The sequence below is a fragment of the Cucumis sativus genome, chromosome 4, assembly GCF_000004075.3.
Source record: "Cucumis sativus cultivar 9930 chromosome 4, Cucumber_9930_V3, whole genome shotgun sequence".
NCBI lineage: Eukaryota > Viridiplantae > Streptophyta > Magnoliopsida > Cucurbitales > Cucurbitaceae > Cucumis > Cucumis sativus.
This window is the reverse complement of record NC_026658.2, coordinates 17,090,257-17,114,140: the sequence shown is the minus strand read 5'-3', so window position 1 is coordinate 17,114,140 and position 23,884 is coordinate 17,090,257. Positions and strand designations below refer to the sequence as shown.

Here is a 23,884-nt window from a genome sequence, read left to right as displayed (position 1 = left end):
TCCTCAACATCGAAACATGAAGAAAATTATGAACTGCAAAGAGAGATGGTGGTAGTGCCAAATGATAAGCCACCACACAAATTCTCTCTAAAATCTCAAACAGTCCAACAAAACGAGGACTCAACTTCCCCTTCTTTTCAAAGTGAAAAACACCATTCATAGGTGCTACTTTACACTTTATCTCCCACCTCAAACTCAAGATCTTTCCATCTCACATCGGTAAAACTTTTATGTCTACTCTGCGCTGTTTGCATATGTGCTCTAATCTTCTAAATAGCCTCATTTGTGGACTAAACCAACTCAGGACTCATCATTCTTTGTTCACCAACCTCGTCCCAGCAAACAGAAGATCTACAACATTTACCATATAAAGCTTCAAATGGCACCATGCCAATAGTAGTCTGAAAGTTGTTATTATAAGCAAACTCCATCAAATGCAAGTGAGAGTCCCAAGTACCTGGAAACTCTAATGCACAAGCTCGTAGCATATCCTCCAAAACTTGGTTCAAACGTTCAGTTTGATCATCAGTCTGTGCATGAAAAGTTGTACTAAAATCTAACCTCGTGCCCATAGCAGTCTGAAGTCCCTTCCAAAACTTGGAAGTAAAACATGCATCTCTGTCTGAAACAATCGATACAGGTACTCCTGAAGTCTCACAATCTTAGTCAAATATAATTGTGCCCACTTACTAGCAGTATAAGTGGATTTTCCTGGAACGAACTGTGCCTATTTCGTAAGTTTGTCGACAACAACCCAAATCACTGTGTAACCCTTTAGGGTTCTAAGCAGTCCTGTAATAAAATCCATAGACACATTCTCCCACTTCCATTTTGGCACACTCAAAGGTTGCAACAAACCTGTTGGTTTCTGTCTAAGTGCTTTAACCTGCTGGCACACCAAGCATATACTAACAAACTCTGCCACTTCTCTCTTCATATTACGCCACCAATACATTCGTTTCAGATCCTGATACATTTTCGTACTACCAGGATGCATAGAAAATGGGGAACTATGAGCTTCATTCAATAGATCAGTCTTAACTGCAGTGTCTACTGGCACACATAAACTCCTCTCAAACAAAAGTCCACCATCAGAGGATATGGAGAACCCATCAGCTTGCCCTGTTTCTATAAGGTGACGCTTCTCAACCAAACAAGGATCATTTCTCTGAGCATCAATAATCTTCTGCCTCAAAGTTGGTTGCAATGTTAATTGATCCAATTGTGAGGTAACTGCCCCCACAGATACTGCAATCTCACCTCTCTTAAAGTCTTGATGTATCAGTGTCTGTCTAGTAATAAGCGCTGCTGAATGTGATACTTTTCTACTAAGAGCATCAGCTATCACATTCGCCTTACCAAGATGGTATAATATCTCATAGTCATAATCCTTTACTCACTCGAGCCACTTTTGTTGTCTCATATTTGACTCATTCTAAGTGAAGAAGTATTTAAGGCTCTTATGGTCAGTAAAAATTTGTATCTTTTCACCATACAAATACTGTCTCCAGAGTTTTAGTGCAAAAACTATTGCTGCCAACTCTAGATCATGTGTAGGGTAGTTCTGCTCGTGACTCTTCAATTAACGAGAAGCATAAGCAACCACCTTATCATGTTGCATTAAAACACAACCCAGTCTTTTTTTAGAAGCATAACTGTAAATTACAAAACTTCCAAATCCATCTGGCACTGTAAAAACCGGTGCAGTAACCAACTTCTGCTTAAAGTTCTGAAAACTACTCTCACATGCTGGGCTCCATACAAAAAGGAGTCCCCTTCCTGGTCAACCGAGTCAAGGGAGTAGCTATACGAGAAAAATCCTCCACAAATCTGCGTTAATAACCTGCTAAACCCAGAAAACTACAAACCTCACTAAATGTAGAGGATCGAGACCAACTGGTAATAGCTTCAATCTTTGCAGGATCCACATAAACTCCCTCACTAGATACCACATGACCAAGGAAAGTCATCTACTTCAACCAGAACTCACACTTCGAAAACTTAACATAAAGTTTATTGACTCGAAGAGTCTCTAAAACTTCATGTAAATGTTCCTCATGTTCAGTCTTTGTCTTGGAGTAAATCAAGATATCATCAATAACAACTATTACAAAAGTGTCTAAGAAATTCTTAAACACTTTGTTCATCAAATCCATAAATACAGCAGGTGCATTTGTCAATCCAAAAGACATTACAATAAATTCATCATGTCCATACTCGAACGAAAGGCAGTCTTAGGAATGTCACTGTCTCTAATTCTCAATTGATGATAACCAGACGTAAATCAATCTTAGAGAATACAGTGGCTCCTTGCAACTGATCAAACAAATCATCAATTTTGGGCAATGGATACCTGTTTTTGGTTGTTACTTTGTTAAGTTCCCTATAGTCAATGCAAAAACGCATCGACCCATCCTTTTTCTTCACAAAAAGTATTGGTGCTCTCCAAGGCGACACATTAGGTAGAATAAAACCTTTATCTAGTAACTTCTGTAACTGTACCTTCAATTCTTTCAAATCAGTTGGAGTCATTCTATACGGGTCTCTAGAAATGAGAGCGGTACCAGGCTCCAACTCAACAGCAAAATCGATCTCTTTGTGAGGCGAAAGTCCTGGAATCTCTTCTGGAAACACATCAAAGTATTCCCTTACCACAGGTTCTAATGTCAAGAAAATCTCAACTTCTTTAGTATCCACCACACTGGCCAAAATACTTCAGGTACCCTGGTTGAGTAGCTTACTGGCATTCATAGCTGAAATTACTTTAGGCAGTACCACAGTCCATACTCCTTTAAATTTAAAACTACACTCTGTAGGAGGGTTGAACACTACCTCTTTGCTAGAACAATCGATACTAGCATGATTAGTAGCTAACCAATCCATGCCTAAAATCACATCGAAATCACGTATATCCAATACTAGTAAGGTTACATCCAACACACGACTAAATATCTCAATTTGGCATGCTTTAATCTTTTCTTTTGACAACATAATCTCCCCAGGTGGTGTAGACACTGATAAAACATAACCTAGGGGCTCTACTTCTAAACATGCATGTGTTACAAATATCGACGATATAAAAGAGTGAAAGGAACTAGAATCAAACAAGGTTAAGGCATAATGCCCTAACACTAGTAGTGTACCTGTCACAACTGTGCCAACCCTTTCAGCCTCAGATCTGTTAGTGGCAAAGACTTTGCGCTGCTGTGGTGTTGGGATTTATGTCCTAAAACTCGTAGATTGTAAATATAATTCATTGGCCGTTGTTAATAAAGTGTTATTATTGTAGTAATTGTTATTAATTAAATTATTAGTTTTGTTTTAATAACCCAAATCCAATAAACTAACATCCTAAGCTATTTAATGAGTCTTGAACAGTATGTAGATACATATAAGGATCGATGTTCAAAATCAGCTTAAATGGTCTATAGTATAGGGATAAGGCTGAGTACCTTATCCTGAGAACACTATTGATACGACTCACTTTGTATTTGATACAAACGCAATGATCTAATGTGTTCATGTAGTTGATATGCAAGTGAGGGTATCCTATGCAATGAGTTTGCATAAGACCGGATCGCGAATTAGTAACCACTAGATGTAACTTTGTTAACTAGTTAGGTTTCTATTTCACTAGGATGACCTAGGTAACTTAGTCTTAATTCTGAGTGTGTTAGGAACTCATGTTCGACATGAATTGTCCTTTGATTTGTACGGGTGAGAGTGATTAGATCGCCGACTCAATAAGTTTATCATTTTGGGGACAAGACCAAGTGGGGAGCTGAAAACATAATTACACAAGATGAAATTCACTCATTCTCTACTTTAGGGTAAGTAGGTAAATATTCCCTTAAATGGTGTCTCCAGGTCTTGGAATAGGAAAAAGAGTAAGAGAGAATCATGAGATTCTTAATATCAAATCTACTCATTAATTAACAATTAATCAATTAGTTAATAATTAATTAAATTATATTTAATTAATAATTATTCAAATCTTATTTGAATAAATATCTCTCCAATATCTCATGCATTTATATTAATATAATTAATTAAATCATATTTAATTAATATCTTTGCAATATCATTTTATAAATTTAATTAAATAAAACTAAATTATTAATTAATTCTCCAATTAATTAATAACTGATATTTAACTTAAACTAAATTTGAATCATATTCAAATATAAGTTTCTCTCATAACCAATAATTTTAACTTAAACGACATTAAACCCTCTTGGATGAGATTGGTTTTTGGAAACCAATTGTATGAAAAAAGTTTAGAGATATTTTAGAGAAACTCTTTTTCAGAAAAGCAAAATTATTACTTGAAGAACAACTATTTTATTCTACCTATTTGTTACTCTTTTTCCTTCATGGAGTAGGAAAGGGCGTAGGAGAGAATCATATAATTCTATTAATTTAAAAAATATTAAATTAATATAAATTTCAATTCTACTAATTAATTAATTATTAATCAATTAGTTAATAATTAATTAAATCATATTTAAATCTTATTTAATGAATATATCTCCAATACCTTATAGTTTTATATTCATTTAATTAAATCAAATTTAATTAAAGAAAACTAAACTACTAATCAATTATCCACTTAATTAATAGCTAAATTAAATATCTTACATTTAACTTAAACTAAATTTGAGTCATATTCAAATATAAGTTTTTCTGATGATCAATAATTTTAATATGAATCCAATTCACATTAAATTAATATTTGAACTCATTCAAATACCTTATCTCTCCTAAATTAATTTTAAATCATATCCAAAATTAAATTTATATAATAAATTTTATATTATAACGTATCACTATACATTAAATCAATTCCCAAAGTAAATTTGAACCTTTTAAATTACAACCAATATAAATAAATCTCATTACTCTTTACAAGCTAGAAGGATGACAAATTTGAACATTTTAAATTATAACCAATATAAATACATCTCATTACTCTTTACAAGCTAGAAAGAGGACCTAATTGACCTATAAATCAGAATCTACAACGATTTGAGATTAATTGGCTAAACTCATTTACCACATTAATCAATATTCGTTAACTGTGTGTACACTCCACTAAAGACTCACACTTCAACTCTTCTCACTGTAGATACACTACAAGAAATCTGGCCCTTAATGTCAGGTGAAAAAATGAAAAGTTGTCTTTAATGTCATTTTTGAAAGGGCGGATCATTAATGTCGATTTTAAACGAAGATTAATGATAAGGGTTTAATGTCGTTTTTAAACCGACATTAATGATCCATCCATTTTAAATTTTTTTCTTTAATGTTTTGTATTTTGTAAAAACTCATATTAATGACTCTTCCCATTTTTAGTTTCTTTTTAATTTTTTTGTAGGATTTAAAAACTAAAATTTCCCCCTCTTTCTTACTTTAGTCTTTCCTATCAGTTTTTCTTTTTTCTCTCCAAGTTGATTTCTAATTTTCTTCTCTTCTCAATCGTGGCCACCAAGTCGTCGTGCTTCGGCCACAAGAATCCTTCGTGTCCAGTCATCTTCGAATTCACCACCGTCGCCACCATCACGTGCCCAACCGATCACCACCGCGTACAAGCTTGGATTTGATAAGTACTTTTTTGTTTTGAAATCACTTATGTAAGCTCGAATCTAGTATATAAGGTTGGAACTGGTATACTTACCCTTGCAAACTGTGGCCAGATCTTCATTCGAAGTGTTGTCCATTGAATGCCTTGAACGATTCCAAAGTAAAAAATGTAAGTTTCACTTGCTCTTGTTTGGTTTGAAAATCACTTATCTAAATTTACTTTGATTTTTTATTTTTTTTCTAGATTATTGTGATTGCATGACTGTTGGACTTGTGATTGTGATTTTTGCAGGACTTGTGATTGTGATTTTTGTAGAACTTGTGATTGTGATTGTGATTTTTTGTAGAACTTGTGATTGTGATTGTGATTGTGATTGTGATTTTTGATATAATGTGTATGGTGATTTTTTAATATTGATATAATGTGAAGGAAGTTCCTGTAAGTAAAAAAAAGGGAAAATTTTCGAGAAAAGGAGGAAATTAAAGAAGAAGAAGATGGAGAGGTTAATAATGGGAAATAAGTAATGTTTTGGTTAATTTTTGTTTATGTTTACATTGATGTAGTAGTAGCGTGTGAAACTTGATTTTACTGTATGTATATCCTAAATCTTCAATGCTCACTTTTTTCATAGGTAAATTTGTCAAAGGGAACTGGACAGACAGTAAAGGTAGTTGTTTTTACTCAAGGTAATCGCTAAATTTGACTTGAATGATATTTTCATGGGTTAGGATTTAATGGTAGAAATATCTAGTTTTCTAATAGTTCTGGTTCCACTTCTTTCAATGAGGGAGTATCGTGGAATGGATGTTAATACATGATGCAACTAGTTATATGAACTTTAAAAAGGCTCAATGGAAGCTTGGTTTCTACCCAAAAAAAAAAAAAAAATAGCAGGTATTATTGTCTCCGAAGTGTTTGTGGATTAGATAGTTTGTGGTACAGAATCCTCTACTTGAAAGGGAGGTTTGCTTGCTCTGTTAGTGTCTTAGTGAGATTGCTTAAACTATCGTGGTGTTACTTATATGAATTTCCCTCTATAATTGATGAGTGAACCAGTTTGACATGTGGGATGTATTTGGAGAATGAAAATATTTATTTGTTCTTTATTAAATTTTCATACAGTTTTGCAGTGTGGCATGATTAATACTGATTAGTTGGTTTTCCCCCTTGAAATCAGTTTACAAATTTGAGTGAAGAGAATGAGATGAATGCTAGGATATGACTTTTTAATTAACTCTTATATATATGTATATATATATATATATATATATTCGTTATTTATTTCCTCGATGTGGTCACATGTGGATTCTCTCATCTGTTACCATCTCTCTAATCAACTATAAATTTCTATCTTTTTAATTTACATTGGCCATATTATCGTGCTGCTTTTTAAAAAATGTTGTTTGTATCTGCATCATATCTCTTCTCGTGGTGCCTTTTTTCTTCTTCAGTTTTCATTTTCTTTCACTCGTTTCATATAATCTCATTGCTTTCTGAATCATGTAGGTGAAAAATTGGACGAAGCAAAAAATGCAGGAGCAGATTTGGTTGGAGGTAAGGATTTGATAGAACAGATCAAAGGAGGTTTCATGGAATTTGATAAGTTGATTGCTTCACCAGATATGATGCCCAAGGTATGGTTCTTAAATCTTTTCACTGCTGTACATTGTGGTGGGTTTCCAAAAGTATTAAGTATTTCTAACAACATTGTCCATAGCAATGAAGTAGTTTTCACATGTACTTTGAAACTAAGTACAAAATACGTACAATTCCGATTTTCTTGTATGCAATACTACCGATAATTTTTTCTTTCATGCTCGTAAGAAGGTATTTAACTCATATGCACGCGAATGGTTTCGGTGTTCACTTTTGGAGTTTATGCTGATTTTGAGATATTTTAGTTACTTCGTGGCAACTATAAACAAACAATTCATCGGTTAACCCGGTCCTCTCTATTTGTACCAGGTTGCAAGTCTAGGGAAACTTCTAGGACCTCGAGGATTGATGGAGTATTTTATGCTTGAAATATATATCCTGATGGAGATATGTCATTGCTAAAGTATATTTACTATATAAATTCAATCTAAATGTTCTTTCAAGTGTGTCGTCTTGTGATAACAGTAAGCTTTAATAACGTGCAACCTTATTCATACTATTTTGTGTTAGAAAAATGAAAGAAAAGGGCATAGAAATGAGCTTGGTAACTTACAACATTCTTGTGGGTGGATTTGCCCAAATGAAAAATGCGAAGTAAGTAATTATCATTAGATGTGTGCATGCGTAGGTTCATAAAATTTTCATATACATATATTTCTTTTGCATATATAACGTTACAAAATATGGCCACGAGCGTGTTGTACTCATAGAAGTACATAATCGTTGTGATGCTATTGTAGATGGAGCAAATGTTGGCCTCTATCAACATAATTTTGTAGATTCTGGATTAAATTTTCCTCAGGTTGTAAAGTATATATTTTGGTCTTAGATAGTCAGCCAAGTTAAGCGATTATGTAGATAGCCAAGCGAACGTTGAAAGTTGAAAACTATGAAGGCGTTTAGGATTTCTTATTTAAGTCTTGTATTAGAATCTTGTTTAATGTATTATTGTAGAATGTATATACAAAAACAAGATTTTATTTTGTGTATACAAATGTAAAAGAAAAATATTGTAGTTTCTAAAATAATATTAATTTTATTGATTTGCTAGTATGAGAAAAAAATATTTATCTACACGTATTCAATGTCAGTTATGAAAAATAGACAATAATGCAACAATTAAATAAAAATAGATCAAAAAACAAGACTTTAATGTCGGTTTTAACGCGACATCAAAGGCCAATCGACACTAAAGATCTTCAATAACACCATAAAAAATGTTGGTTTAAAAAGGACATTAAAGACCTTTAATGTCATTTTTAAACCGACATTAATGAGGCCTTTGATGTCGTTTTTAAACCGACATCAAAGCAGAAACGACATTAAAGGCCTTTAATAACGCTAGCATAGATGTTGGTTGCAAACCGATACTAAAGGCTATTAATGTCAGTTTTAAACCGACATTAAAGGTCAATTTCTTGTAGTGATATATTTATGTATCCATGAATATAGAACAATATCAGTAAGTTGGTCCTTCACGAGTGTTCGTAACACTAGCTGGGTAAAACTACTGTTTTATCCCTAGGTTACCTCTAATCCTTAAATACCAGTGCTCCTCTAATGAGCAATTTATTTATGGTCCTACCAATAAACAGAAGCCCCTCTCGTGCCATATAGAGGGAATGACCCTTTGTTCAAGTCCTGGAGACACCATTTAAGGGAACACCAATCTACTTACCCTAAAGTAGAAAAGGAGTAAAATTTATCTTGTGTAATTGTGTTCTTAGCTCCCCACTCGGTCTTGTCCCCAAAATGATAAGCGTATTGAGTCGACGATCTGACCACTCCCACCCGTACAAATCAAAGGACAATCCCTCGCGAACATGAGTTTATAATACACTAAAAATTAAGACTAAGTTACCTAGGTCATCCTAATGAAATAGAAACCTAACTAGTTAACGGAGTTACATCTAGTGGTTATTATTTTGCGGTCCTGTCTTATGTAAACCCATTGCAAAGGATACTCTCACTCTCATGTCACCTACACGAACACGTTGGATCATTGTGTTTGTATCAAATACAAACTGAGTCGTATCCATAGTGTTACCAGGATAAGGTACCTAGCCTTATCTCTATACTATAGACCCTTTAAGTTTATCTCGAACATTAATTCTAATATGTCTCTACATACATTTCAAGACTCGATAAACAACTTAGGATGTTAGTTCATTAGATTTGGGTTATTAAGAAAAAACAAATAATATAATCAATAACAATTATTACAATAATGACACTTTATTAACAACGATCAATGGATTATATTTACAATCTACAAGTTTTAGGACATAAATCTCAACATATTGATCTTGCTAAAATGATCCACACTCAATTCTCTGATATAATTAAAATCCCCTACACCCACAGTGCCATGGACGACTATAAAGACTATACTCTACTTTCTTTTCTCTCCCAATAAGGCACTCTCATTCAACATTTTTGTCTTCATACCTCTTAGCAAAAAGGACATGCATATGGTAAACATCTACACATTCTTGAGTCTGTTCGTGCCCAACTTCTTTCTGCCTCTTGTCCTGAGAAATTTTAGGGTGAAGCTGCTCTTATATTTATCTATACTATCAATCATATTTCTTCTTTTGTCCTTTAGAATATCTCACCATTTGAAAGACTATATAGTACTTCTCCCAACTACTCCAACCTTAAAGTTTTTAGTTGTGCGTGTTTTGTTCTTCTTCATTCTCATAAACACTCTAAATTAGAACCTTGCACTTGCCTTTGTTGCTTTCTTGGCTATGAGACAGAACATAAAGGTTTTTGTTGTTGGGATCATTTTTACAATAAAATTTGTATATCTCATCATGTCACCTTTTGGGAATATATTATGTTCTCTAGTCTATCTTCGTTTTCACACCTCCCTTTTGAGTTCTCATATGTTCTTTACTAATGCCTTTGTTGTTCTTTTTCTCCTTATGAGTCCACTCATGATAGCTTGATCGATCTGTATACCAGCTCCGACAAACCCAAACCAGCCTTATGTCTCCAATGATGATCATGTTCATTGTTCCACTCAAGTAAGGGAACCTCCAATTCACCTCCAAGATTATCATTGTTTTTTCACTATTGTTTCTCTCGTTGAACCTACCTCTTATCAATAGGCCAACACGAACCCTTTGTGGTAGAAAGCTATGAATGATGAATTGCAAGCTCTTAAAAAGACATATGCTTAGGACTACGTTGATTTATCTCTAGGTAAAAGACCCATTGAATGCAAGTGGATTTACAAAATAAAAAAACTCATTAGGATGGCTCTTTCGAGTGTTATATAAGCCCCATCTTTTTGTGAAAGAACACTTTCATGATATACTCTCAAGAATATCATATCAACTACGAAGAGACCTTTTCTTCTATGGCTCAAATGACATCTGTTCAACTATAGCATTACTCAACTTGGATTTGCCTTCATTTCTTATGATGTTGCACTCTTTACTCATCAGACACCTCATGGTATTGTTCTTCGTTTTCTTTATGTTGATGATATGATTATTACTGATGAAAATCCACAAGCAATACATGACCTATAACATTATCTTAGCAAAGACTTTGAGATGAAAGATCTTGGCTCTCTCAATTACTTTCTTAACCTTGAGGTTTCTATATGCCCTGACGATTATTTGTTGTCTCAAGTAAAATATGTCTTTGATTTTTTAGTCTGCTCAAGAATCACAAATTCCAACACATAACCAACATCAATTGATTCTAATGTTAACTTGACTCCTTTTAATGATGTTCCTTTTAAAGATGTCAACCTGAAACGACAACTTATTGGCAACCTCATCTATCTAACAGTGGCACGTCCAGACATCGTTTATTTGTTCATATCGTTAAGTCAATTTATAGCTACTCCTCTAACCATCCATTTTAATGTTGTTATGTGCATTCTTCGTTATGTCAACAAAACTTCGAGGCATGGACTTCAATTCTCTTCTCAGTTATCTCTCATGTTATTTGGCTACTCTAATGCCGATTGGGTTAGAGATCCAACATAAGGATGATCTACAATAGGTTACTGTTTTTACTTAGGAGATTCACTCATTTCTTGACGAAGTAAGAAAAAAAGTGTTGTCTCTCATTCAAGTAATGAATCATAATACATGCTCATGGTAATGCTACTTCAAAACTCTTATGGCTCTGTTGACTCCTTGTTGATATGAGTGTCCCTCAACAATCTACCACTCTATTTCATTGTGACAATCGTAATACCATTTAAATTGCTCCCAATGATGTTTTTCACAAGCATATGAAACACACAAAAAATGATTGTCACTTTGTTCATCATCATCTCTTAAGAAACACTCTTCTTTTACGTTCAATTTCCACTACTTAGCAACCAACCGATATATTCACCAAAGCATTAACATATGATCACTTGAATCAGTTGATTACCAAACTCAAGCTAACTGCTACTCTACCACCTAGAGTCTAAGGGAGGGTGTAAATGTAAATTATGCAATTTAGGAGTATTTACGTTCGTATTTATTGTCTTTTCTTATTTATTTGTATAGGCTTGTGTATTTAACCACTCCTTATTCTTATGTAAAATATGTCTCAAAATAATCAATAAAATATTTAAGTTCACTATATAATTGATAGATGTTGATAGACACTTGACTACTAATCATTTACCACTGTTAAATGCTAATAGACAATGACATACTATGAAATTTACCTATATAGTTATAAATATTTTCAATAGCTTTGCTATTTAAAACAATTTTTCTTTTAAATATTGGTTTTCATTTATATTCAATAAATGAATTATAACACTCCAAGATATAAAATTGATGTGATTTAAAATAAAAAAACCACATAAAGGCTGCATTTTGTGAGTTTTTGGGAAAAAAGAAAAGAAAACTTCAACATTTAATATACATTAATCAACACTACTAGAAAAATAGTTTTTAATAACACTACTAATCAAGACATTATGTCGTTGAAAATAATAAAACGGGTGGGGTGAGGTAAATTGTGTCATTCAAAATAAAAATACATATTATTTCTTGACACAATTCTATTGATACAATTTAATTTGTTTTGACACAATTTTTGCATCGTTAATTGACGACAAAAAAAATTTGTCATTAAAAAAAATTTCAAATGAAAAAATCCCAAATTTCAAAATTTCAAAATTTTTGTACTTCACGCAATTAAAACTAAATAAAAACCGAGAATTTTCTCTCAAGCAAAACCTCTACCATCGAACGAAGCCGTAATGCAAATTTTCTCTCTCTACCAAAAACACAAAAAATTCTCGTCGAACAAAGTGGGTTACCGCGTCGTTGTGAAGAAGCCTTGCGTTTTAATTTTATGCCACTCGTCGTCGTCGATTCCACACTTCATCCACTTCCATCCTTGCCACCACAACAAGCCTTTGTCGTCGAACCCACCAATCTGGCTACTGTCATCAAATAAATTTATTTAGAAAAATGAGTTTTAATGAGGTTGAAATCAAGAAAAAAGGGGTGGGCAGGAATAAAATGTGAATTTTTTTGTCACAATTTTCATGTCATTAATTAACGGCATAAATTATGTGTCATTAAAAATTACCCTAATAAAAAATCAATGTTTTCCATCATTCATACACTTTCTGGTTTTAAGAAAAAAATCGAAGCTCTCATCCCTTTTACAAACCACGACCGAAAAAAAACTCTTACATCATCCCACGTCATCGTTGTCTTTCTCTCTCGCGAACACTCTCTGGCGACTATTCCCACTCTCTCAAAAGCTTTCCGCTAGCCGATTGAAGGAGCTCACCAAATTGCATGTAGTTGAATAATTTGTGAACCATGAGATCAACCAAGTCCATTTTTGAGTTAGTTAGATTAGATTAGGTGACACATACATGTATTACAATTAATTTATCTTTTGGATTATTGTAAACTTTATTGACAATGTAAGGTACATTTTTTATTATCAATAAAAAATTTAAACATAAGTGGGTAACTTGAATCATGTATTTAATTTATTTATATCCATCATTTATATGTCAAAAAATATGTATTGTGACTTGAAAAATAACGATGTCAAACAAGTGTCAACATATAACGCTTTATTAAACAAGAACATTGTCATAACCAACCCGTGATAAAAGATAAAAAATTAATTGAGAGGTCATGGGTTCGATTCATGTTGACCACCAACATAAGAATTAATTTTCTACGAGTTTTCTTGACATTCAAATCTTGTAGAGACGGGCGGATTGATGTTAGCATACATGTTTAATGACACATTTTGGGCATCAATGACACTCCTAACATTTAATTAAATGTCTTATACAAATATTAAAATTGACCTACCATGTAATTACATATTCTACCATATAATTAGAGATTATAATTGTAAATAGCATTGTGGTTTCTACCATTTGCACTTTGGTTCCTTCCAAAATATAGATTTTGTGGGAGCATGAGAGAGAACCAAAAGGGAAAAAGCTGAACTGTCAGTGGTGAGAAAAGCTTATCACTATTGTTTTCTTTTTCCCATTTCCAGAACAGTGTGTGTAATATATATCTAAAAACATAGGTTTAAAATGGGGAATATATGGGCCAACACAATTCTTTTGGAAGGAAATTATGATTGGTGGGTTGTGAAAGTGAAGAGGATGTAGGGTTTTGAAAACCAGAAGCTTGGATACATATAGCTAGGTACAGCCTTTTTGGATTGAAAGCTCAGTTTTCTTTCACTTTTTAGCATATTCTTAACAACAAAAATTAAATAAGAAGAAGAAGAAGAAGAAGAAGGAAAAAGAGATTCATCATTGTAGATTTGAACGTCAAAAAGTGGGCATCATCATTCTCTTCTTCTTTCCCTCTTCTTTCTTCTTCTTCTTTCTTTCTTTTTTCTTCTTATAATTATTGTTGAAATTTATTATGTTCACATCAATTATGCATATTTTCATTTTGTTTGAATCACTATACTTTGTAATTCCAAAGAAAAGAAAATGAATATTTATTTGTTATTACAACAATTTTTTTTTTTGTTTATATTCACACACAACTTTTGTTACACATGTTTCCAATCCTAAATCTTAAGTTTAGGGTTAGGCCAAAAGGTTTAGGTAGATTATATTTTAAATTAGTTTAAATGGGTCTATTTTGATAATTTTAATATAGTTAAATTTAAAGTAGGAACATTTTTAAAAATAGTAAAATAAATTACAATATTTAAAAGTTATATCAAAATTGTGGGTTCTATCAATAATATAAGCTAATAGATTTTTATCATCGTCTATCAAGTCACTAATGGGAGGATACCATTGTCTATCAATGTCTATCATTGATAGAATCTAAAAATTTTGCTATTTGTTTAAATAATTTATCAAATTTGCTATTTTTTACAATTTTGCTTTAAAATAAACTAAAAAAATGTAAGAATATTTGTGTTTTCTGTATTTTGAAATTGAATTTAACTATAATTATAATTTTATTTGATTTATCATTTATTAATTTGATGTTTTGAACTTAGTGGGTTTTGAAATAAAATTCATAGACTTTTGTTTAACTATAATTAACTTAACTTCAAATTGAAATAAATTAATAGTTTTTCATCTTAAATTCAATTATAATTTTAAAAAATTATAACTTTTTTTCTAAAATTATATTTGAGGAATAAGAGTAATGATAAAGTTTGAATTTTAATTTTTATTTGATAACTAAATTGTTACAAATATTTTAATTATTAATTAGTTTTAAAACTATTATAATTAAGGTTTTTAGTTAAATTGACCCATGAAAAAAATGAAAAATATTATTAATCTAAAAGATAAATGATGTATGCAATATATATTTACATTCTCCACTATGTTTAACAATATATTTGATTTATAATTGAGATTACACAATTAGATAAGTGATCGATGTTTACATAGGAAAAATGTAAGAAAATAAACAAAATCTCCAAAGTTGAAAGAAACATTCATTTTAAATAAAGAACAGGAGGAAGATAATTAATTAGGATAATTTAATAATAATGATGTTAAAAAAAAGCTCCAAAAGAGAGAAAAAAAAATAGAAGAATAAGAAAGTGTTTTTTACAAAATATTATTGTGATTAACTAAGAGCTTATTTAGAATTCTCTTTAAAAACAAAAATTGTTTTCCAAAAATTCATTTTTTGTTCAAACTTTGTTTTTCTTTTTTGCCAAACTTTCTTAAAATTAAAACACAAATTTGTTTGACAACTTTTTTTTGGTTAAGAGTACTTTTATATATAAGTTTTGTTTGATTTGTTATATACTAAGCGTTTCTATTAATATTTTCAAGGTTAATCAATGGCAACTAGAGGCTTATCAGTTGTTAGAGTTTGTGACTAGAAGTTCATTGGTAGAGCCACTGAAAATAGTGGCCGAAAGTTGGTAGACAATGATCACCCGGAGGTGATGCTTGGAATTTGGCGACAAACTTTCTAAGTTAAACTTAAAAAAAAAAAAGAAATAAACAAACGAGGCTATACAAACCCACGCGGACGCGGATAGGAAGTCAAGGTTCCAAAGTAGTTGTACAAAACAAGGATTGAGCTTAGGAGTCCCAAACTTTGAAACAAACACCCCCATAGTGTTCGAGTAAGCTTAATTATGCACAAATCAACTAATCTACAATCACATGTAACCCAATAACACTTTGGTGTCAATAATATAAGAATTGTAGGATACGAAGTCAGACTTTCAACCTTCTAAAGTGAAAAATCATGTCAATTATCATTGAGTCAAACTCACGTTTGTAGATAGAATGTTCGTTTTAAATGTTAAGTTTAATTTTATGTTGCCTACAAATTTTGAAATGTTATATTTACGGTTGAGACTTGAGTTTAATTTTTATTTTCTATTAAGATTTTAATAAATTCCCCTAATTGAGTAATTCATCAATTTTGATCTTTTGGCATTTGCTTTCATTCAACTAAATTAAAATAATTTAATAAAGTGTTTTATTTATTTGAATAGTGATGAAAACCGAGTGAAATCTAAATTAATTATAATTAATTTAACAGATCTTTAAAAAATATAACAAACCGGTAAAATATTTACATTATAGCTCATCAACCTACAATAAAAAATAACAAAAATGTCAGTCAACATACAATTAATGATTTTTTTCAAGATTATGTACCCCATATAAATCAAATATAAAAGATTTATATTTGGTACACGATCTTGTAGATTCTTTTATGTTTGATACACAATCATATATCAAGATCTAAACGATTGTGTACCAAATATCGCAAACGTGATTTTTTTCAAGATCTTTTTTATTTGATACACGATCTTCTACCAATATTGTAATCTAAACGATCGTGTATCAATATCCCAATGATTTTTTTGTTCAAGATCGTCTTTTATATTTGGCACACGATTTTAACCAAATAACACTTCGAAAAAAAAATACAAGAATTACAATGGATTAAAAACAAAGATCATGATTTCAGAAAAATATAAAAGAAAAATTGCATAAGGAGAGAATAAAAAAAAAAGATAGAAAGAAAGAGTATACCTGAAATATTTTTTAAAACGGCTGGCTTCCTAAGTTTTTTTATTTTGTTACGTTAGCCAAATATTTATTTGAGTAGTTTATTATATTTATAAAAAGTTTTAACATTAATCTAATCTTTTAAGTTAAACAAGCACCAGGTGAATATTGTAAAACAAAATCAAACCTAAGAATATAAATCTCCAAATGAAATTTAAAAGAAAAAATAAAAAATTAAGAAACCCTCCAAATGTAAAATATAGATATAGCATTTTGAAATGGAAATGATGGAATGAAAATATATGAATCAAATACTATTTGTGTCTATCTGTGTTATGATAGACACAGTCTACTGTGGTCTATTGATCAATTGCAGATAGATATATTGTGATATTTTGTTATATTTAAAAAAAAGTTTAAAAAGTAAAAGAATTGACAAACTATTTACGGTCATAACAAAATTTTAATCCAAGTCCAAAATTGATAACTAACATTTTAACTCAAGCACAAAGTGTTAAAATTAGGCTAATAACTCGTGTTGTATGATTTTGTAAAAATGAAATAAAAATTTAACCTCAACCCAATTGAAATGTTTTGATAATTTAAATATCCCTCGTAGTTAAAGTTGCATAACTGTTATTTGATTACTATCATGACTGTCATTTGATTACTATCTAACTGTCATTTGATTACCATTTAACTGTTTTATTGTTGTTTGATTATTGTCTCCTTGCTATTTGATACTTCGTTGTTATCATATTGCTATCATATGCTAATCTATTATTTAATTGTTGTTTGATACTTATTGTTATTTAATTATAATGTTATACTTTTTTTTGTCTGTTATCGTTAGATTTCTATTTGATATTGATTGTTATCTTATTGCAATGTTTTCGAGTATTATCTAATTGTAGTATGATTAGTTTCATAATAGTTGTCAATGATATTGATTGTTATCTATTGTTTATAAGATACTGCCAATAAGCTAAGATTGATTGTTATTTAATTTGTCATTTTTTATTTGATATTAGTTGTCAATGATATTGACTACTATTTGATTGTTGTTAGATTACTATTAATGATGATTATTAATCATAATGATTGTTATTTTGATAACAATTGATATCTTAGTGTTGTGATTTGATATTGATTGTTATCAAATTATTATCTTATACTAATTGTTAAACATATCGATTTACTAATTATTGTAATTATAGCAATTTTAGAAATGGTAATGAAGTACATAGCAATATTTTTAAAAATTATAAATATAGCAAAGTCTATCAATCAATAATAGATCAATATTTGAAACATGGTTTATTAAGTGGTAGATTTTTATCATAGATAGACTTTGACAAATTTTATTATATTTATAATTTTTTAAAAATATTATTATATATGCAACTCTTCACTCCTAATTATCCCTCTAATTGTTTTTTCATATTGTTTAATGATATTGATTATTTTATTGATTAGTAAGTATATTAGTTTACTAAGTAGAATTGAAATTCTTAAAATATAAAACTAAAATCTAACTATAATTTAATGGATAAGCAAACCTTTTTAATCTAAAATTTTCATAAATATAACAAAACAATAAGATATTTACGTCCGTGTAACAAAATCAAAAAATCCATGAAGCCAACTTTCTTTTTTTTTGTAATATTCTAAGTTTGTCCTTCCTTTCTATCTTATTTCCTCTACAATTTTTCTATTCTTTTTCATTGTCTTTTTCTCTTCTTCTTTTGCAATTTTTCTTTTATTTTTTTCAAACTGTTATTTAGTTGTTCAAGATCGTGTAGCAAATATAAAAAATCCTGAAAAAACGTTGTTTAGATTTGTGTAAAAAAAAAAGTCAAATCTAAACGATGGTATACCAAATAATCTTGAAAAAAAACCGTAGCTAAATAATGGGGTGGCCAAATCTAAATGTTCGTGTAGTAAAGAATAGTTAAATCTAAACGATCGTGTATCAAAGAGCAGCCAAATCTAATCGAACGGTGGTGTACCAAATATATTACGTGCACTGTTGACTAGGATATTTTTTTTCTAATTTTACATTATGAACACGTGGACTTTTTTTATTTTTGAAATTGTTCTATACATCATAAATATTTTGGGGTTTGTTATATTTTTTTAATAAACTCCGTTTAAAAATATCGAAATAGTCACACCCATGACATTCATATATATTATTTTTCTTCCTCACTCTACGAAAACGTGATGATAGCATTGAGATTGCAACTTCATTTAATGGGAAGAAAAGAAGAAATGAAGCAGCAAATAAACATACTCATCAATTTGATAATATATTTTTTTATCTTAGTTTTTCTTTTCAAACAAACCTATTCACTGCACCTCAATTATCTATCTCAAACTTAAAGTGGAATTTTTAAAAACTAATAGGATTGCTTGATATTAGAACCCACAAATATTTACATCATATAAAAAAAGTTAGAGTTAAATTTGGAATACATAATATGAAAAAGTTAGAGTTAAATTTTTGTTCACATCCCTAATTTTTCATCTATCAATGACATGCACATGCAATTATACCATCTAAATTTTTCATCCATTATAATCTCTTCTAAAATGGTAGCCTTCCTTTGAACTCTAACCTATATTTCTATCAAAATTTATCTCTCTATCATTTTTTTTATGAAAAATAAAATAAATTATAAATAAGAAAATACTTTAAATTAAAAAATGAATTTTCTTTTTTCAAATTTAAGATATATTATAAAAATTCTCACCTAAAATTTATTTTTTTAACAACAATGATGAGATGAGAAAAAGATTACGTCAAATATGAACGAGTTAAACTTATTTTACATAAAATTTACTTTTAAAAAAGAAAGTTTAGTTCTCACCATTGCAATATTTCAAAATTTGAATCTCTCATCTCACTTTAGTTTGTAGTTATACCTAACTTCTCAAATGGTTATAATGGATAGCCTTTTCCCTCAAGTCATCAATCATATATATATAAATCCTAAAAACAATAATTTGACTTCTTAATTGAATGTCAAAACTAGTTGCATTTATTCCAAACAATTTTTTTCAAATTTTTTTATAAATTAAAATAATTTATTCAAATTCTTGGAAAGTAGTAGAAATAAGAGAACACAATAACTTTTTGATGCACGAACCATGTATTCATTTTAGAATTGACATACTTTTAGTGAGCAAGAAGCTTTTTCAACAAGTATTTAAAGTTTGAATAAGAAAAAATTTATGGATACAATTTGGTATTAAAAGATAGATAAAGAAACTTTCCATTTATATAAAACCCACAAAAAGGTTGTTTGTAGGGGTTTTTTTAGGTAAACTATATCCAAATTTCTTATAGAGAGAGACACACACAAAACCATTGAAGATTCTAGAGAGTTTGAAGGAAAAAAGAAAAAGATAAACACTAATTCTTAAAATTTTACAAACCAACATTCTTTCACCCTCTACTATCATAGAGATTTGACATTCTTTCTTTCTTTCTTTCTTGTTCTTGGGGTAAGGTTGAATTTTCTATTTAGATTGTGTGTCATTGATCCCAATATTTGAGACAATAAAGTCACTTAATATGACATAAATACATATGTATAGAATAAATAATTGTCTCTAAAACAATAGCTAATCATTTTCAAGATGATGCTCATCAGGTCCCCCAATAAAGAAAAGCTAAGTGTTTTAAATAAACTCCAAAGTAGAAGCTTATTGGGCACATAATGCAATGCAATGTATTAGAGGAGCATTATTTTGATAGAGAAAAGCCAATATCTAGGTGTTAGAATATATATATATATATATATATACATAGCTTTTTTTAGTGTGTTTTTTTTCTCATTCAAACTGTCATCTCTATGTCCACTTTCTTTTCATAACTTTTATTTTTTAAAATATTTTTATTTGTTTTATTTGTTTATTATTATTATTGTTATTATTATTTTTCATTAACAAGAGAAGAGACCATATCCTTCTCTACAAAGTACACACAAACAGGCCCCTACATGTTAACACCACCAACCATGAATGGAGCTTCCATGGAAATTCTTTTGATGATAGGACTGCCCTTCACATGTGAATATGCACCAAACATATTCTTCTCTATAGCTTTTCTTTTTCTCTTTTCTAATGGGACGAGTTTTTTCATCTCGTAACGAATTTTTTTAGTTCAGCCATCATCAGTGTTAGGATCAAGTTGAAGCTCTTCTTGATGATAACCGTTTTAGTTTTGAGTTTTTAAAGATTTAAGTAATAAATACGACTTCTATTTATGATTAGATGTGGATTGGTTGTAGAGCAACTTAAAGTTAGAATTGTTAATAATTTAAAGAGAATGAGAGACTTGACATCAGGATTTGATACAAGCATCACATGGAAGTTCCATTTTAGTGCCCTAAACATAAAAGAGAGCGTTTTTAGGTATATGTATAGATCTAGCAAAAATCATAATAAAGAAATTGGGATGATAAAAGTGAATGAAAAACTAAAATGAAAAGATGTGTTTGAAATGATTTTGTACGTGTTAGCATTCATAAGTATCATAGAAGCCTCAAGAAGAAGATAGACACAGTATGTAAACATTATTTCAACTAGTTTATGAAAGGACACAAATTATTCTTCTTTTCCAAAATATGTAGTAAATTGAAGTGCATAATAACTTTAACCTGGATAATAAGTCACTCAAATAATATCTCTTGTGAGAACATAAAAATGAAAAGCTACTTTTCAAAACAACTCCCAAACAATTTTAATATTCTCTTCCTTTCTTTTTAGATGGTGATGGTGAGTCTGAAAGATAATTGTACACACATACACACACATGAAGGTTACAAAAAGCAACCCATTTTGAGGAGTTTTCTCTAGCAAACTCAACCACCCTCATGGGCCATAGTCCAACTTTCCATACAAAAGAATAATAATAATAATATTGGGGGAAACTGAAATTGAAATTAGAATCAATGACATCCAATCAAACAATGGAATCATTTTTTTTTTCTTCTACCAAACCCAAACGTATACCCTCACTCAACTCTTCTATTTAAGCCTCTTTCTTCCTCTCTTTTCAAAATCTTTCTTTATCTTCCTTTTCTTGGGCCACTACACCCCCTTATGAAGATCACATGTCTACGGCCCCACTCCTTCACAACTCCTCTTTCACATAAACCTCCATTAGATGATTGAAAATGAAACCATATACCTTTTAAATCCACACACTCAAAAAAAAAAAAAAAAGAAAGAAAAAAAAAAGATAATGAATTTTCACATGTTAGTAAATTGAGCTTTCTTTGCATCGTATTTGACCAAACGTGATACGAAAACCCTAGCGAATTAGAATTAATAATCCTTCTAACGTGAGAATCTCTAATTCTTACTCACTAAACCCCTAAACAAATATGGTTTCAACCCTAAGGTTTAAGAATTCAATCAATATGGATTGCTTTTAGATCAATGCCTTTGATAAAAAAAAAACGTTTATTGACCAAAAATCGAACATCAATATGTTCTTGGTATGAAATTCAATGAGAAGCTCTGCTAACTAAACTTAGAAAGAAAACACAAAAGGGGTCAAAATTAAATTCATTGCAAAACTAATGAAACAACATGAAGGTAAGACTTTAGATAGCATCCCAACCAAAACTCTGATATAACATCATACTTCAAACTAAATTGACAAAAATACACCTACTTAATATATCGTAAAAGGACAAATTGAAAAATACTAAAATTACATCAAAACTATTAAATAAAATATAAATAATACTTTGATGCCTAAAATGTTGCTATGCACTCATTATATATATTGATATATCTCTCATCTCTCCTTGTCAAACACTTGTTCTTCCACAAGAACAACTTTTGTCACTCAGTGAATCAAAGAACATAAAATCAAAACAATGTCTAGATGCAGTTGAATTTGAATCCAATTCACTTGGTGGTACTAGTTTTCATTTCACTTAAGAAAAGAATTGACACCAAACAGTCCCTTGACCGTCTTTGAATATCTTTTGAAAACTATAATATAAATGATTAAACGTACCTCTAATTTAAACAACTTCAGTCTAATAGAAACACTATTCGAAATGACATCGAATGGAGAGATTTAGGAATAACAGTCGAAAAAAATCGACAGTATGAATCTTTTGTTTGTACATTCATTCCTATTTCCCTTTCAAAAATGTGTGTTTGTCAACATTCAACATATCTATCATGCTTATTCTATTTGCTTTTTCTAACAACTGTGGAGGATTGAGCTAGTTCACGTGCATCTGTACGAATCTCTCGACTATTCGACCTTACAAAAAATCAATATCACAAAATCTCCTAAGACGATTTCAAGGGAATTCACACATCTAACTTAGTATACAATGTAAACTGTGTTTAATTTCCTTTAGAAATTTGACGGTCTTACAAAAATCGACGTCGAAAAAACTCATGAGCTTGTGCTTACCCTAAGGGATTTTGATGATAATATGCAAAGTTAATGATGAATATGTAAAGAAAACTTCATGAAAATTATTGTAGAAATAAAAGTATAAGTGATTGGTAAGAACTGTCAAAGCATAAAATATACTGTTGGGAAGAAAAAAAACTTGAGTGGGACCCAGTAATCTGACTCCACAGACACTCAGCTTGAAGAAGCATGAAACTTAGTAGGGGCCAGCCCGCCATTCACTCTACAATAGGGAAATTGAGTTCAGATTGTACAATAGATGTATATAGCAGACAAACAGTGAAAATTCACCCAATCACAATAGTTTTTGCAGTCACATTCCCGTAAAAGAAGATAAAACAGTGAATTTAGGCAGTGATTGGTATTAGAAGAAACATAAACTCTTCGCTTCATGTAGTAATAAAAACCACCTTGCACCTTCCTCAATGAATGGTCAAGGCGAAATTTTGTTGAGCACTGTTTCTAGGAAGTGCCAAATAGATGGAAGGAAAAGCCAATATATTTTATGGTTTTGTTTTTTTGCAGTTCTTTTTGCCACTTTCAGTTTTTTCTTGCAAATATAACATTATCTGTTCGTGACAACTTTGTCACCGCTAGACTCTTATTGATGATAGACTATATCACTGATACGCTTCGAGAGTTCAAATTTAGTTTTGCAATATTTATTAATACTTTGAACATGATTTCTATATTTGCAACGGATCGTTTTTATCTCCCTGTT

The 23,884-nt window shown here is 30.5% G+C and overlaps 1 non-coding gene across 2 annotated transcripts; it reads left to right on the top strand.

The window, feature by feature from the left end:
- The first annotated feature begins 5,398 nt into the window (after positions 1–5,398).
- On the top strand, positions 5,399–7,848 carry LOC101222642. Of its 2 annotated transcripts, XR_004215937.1 has the most exons (5): positions 5,399–5,603; positions 5,694–5,749; positions 6,213–6,267; positions 7,088–7,215; positions 7,547–7,848. It is a non-coding gene; the product is annotated as an uncharacterized LOC101222642 (transcript). The 2 variants fall into 2 exon arrangements; XR_004215936.1 differs by having other exon boundaries at positions 5,399–5,749.
- Positions 7,849–23,884: the final 16,036 nt, after the last annotated feature.